Raw genomic sequence first — 1,512 nt, forward strand, 5'->3', positions numbered from 1 at the left:
TTTTTTTTGAGAGGCAGTCTTGCTCTGTCGCCTAGGCTGGAGTGCAGTGGCGTGATCTCAACTCATTGCAATCTCCGCCTCCTGGGTTCATGTAATTCACCTGCCTCAGCCTCCCGAGTAGCTGAAACTACAGGGGTGGACCACCACACCGGGCTAATTTTTGTATTTTTAGTAGAGACAGGGTTTTACCATGTTGGTCAGGCTGATCTCAAACTGCTGACCTCAAGTGATCTGCCCACCTCAGCCTCCCAAAGTGCTGGGATTACGGGAGTAAGCCACTGCGCTTGGCTGCTTTTTTGTTTTTTTTTTTTTTTTTTGACAGAATCTCGTTCTGTCGCCCAGGCAGGAGTGCAGTGGCATGAACACAATTCACTGCAGCCTCGACCTCCCAGGCTCAAGCAATTTTCCCACATCAGCCTCCCAAGTAGCTGGGAGTATAGGCAAGCACCACCACACCTGGCTAATTTTTAAAGTATTTGTTGAGACAGGATCTATGTTGCCCAGGCTGGTCTTGAACTCCTGAGCTCAGGTGATCCTCCTGCCTTGGCCTCCCAAAGTGCTGGGATTACAGGCGTGAGGCACCAAAGCCTGCCTGATGCACGTATTTCTTTTCCTGTTGTGGGACATGGCTGGGGAAGAAGGAACCCAGGAGACAAAAAGATAGATGCAGGCTGGGCACGGTGCGGTGGCTCACGCCTGTAATCCCAGCACTTTGGGAGGCAGAGGTGGGCGAATCACTTGAGGTCAGGAGTTCGAGACCAGTCTGGCCAACATGATGAAACCTCAACTCTACTAAAAATACAAAAATTAGCTGGGTGTGGTGGTGGGCACCTGTAATCCCAGCTACTAGGGAGGCTGAGGCAGGAGGAGAATCACTTGAACCCAGTAGGCAGAGGTTGTAATGAGCCGAGATTGTGTCACTGCACTCCAGCCTGGATGAAAGAGCAAGACTCCGTCTCAAAAAAAAAAAGGATAGATGGAATACCTTCAGTGTGGAAATGGGAACCCGAACGTGGGGCAAGATTCTCATCAGGGACAGGGATTCTGAGAGGGTCCTAATGATGTGGATGTGGGAGAGTGGTGTAGAATATGGTTAATAGAAAATTAGGGTACGGTAAGACTGACAAACCAAGCGATGATTGCCATGGAAAAGATGGTCTGTTACAGTTCCCAAGAGGAGGGGGAAGGCTATACTATGGGGGTGGGGGTATGAGGGAAGCACCAGGGTCAATCAGGGGCAGAGGAAGGAGGAAGAACTGTGGGCCAGAGCTTTGATTGTATTTTGTGGGGAGAACAAGATTAGAGTTGGCCAGGTGTGGTGGTTCATGCCTGTAATCCTAGCACTTTGGGAAGCCGAGGAGGGCTGATCACCTGAGGTCAGGAGTTTGACATCAGCCTGGGTAACATGGCGAAATTCCATCTCTACAAAAATACAATAATTACCTGGGTGTGGTGGTGTGCACTTGTGCTTCCAGCTACTTGGGAGACTGAGGCACGAGAACTGCTTGAACC

General features: G+C 50.3%; 1 protein-coding gene across 1 annotated transcript in view; it reads left to right on the forward strand.

Annotated features, from left to right (window-relative positions):
• Positions 1-1,512, forward strand: part of LOC105539295 (V-set and transmembrane domain-containing protein 1-like) — a 22,105-nt gene that overhangs the window by 774 nt on the left and 19,819 nt on the right. The window lies entirely within an intron of this gene.

This window comes from Mandrillus leucophaeus, unplaced genomic scaffold, assembly GCF_000951045.1.
Source record: "Mandrillus leucophaeus isolate KB7577 unplaced genomic scaffold, Mleu.le_1.0 Scaffold104, whole genome shotgun sequence".
Lineage (NCBI taxonomy): Eukaryota > Metazoa > Chordata > Mammalia > Primates > Cercopithecidae > Mandrillus > Mandrillus leucophaeus.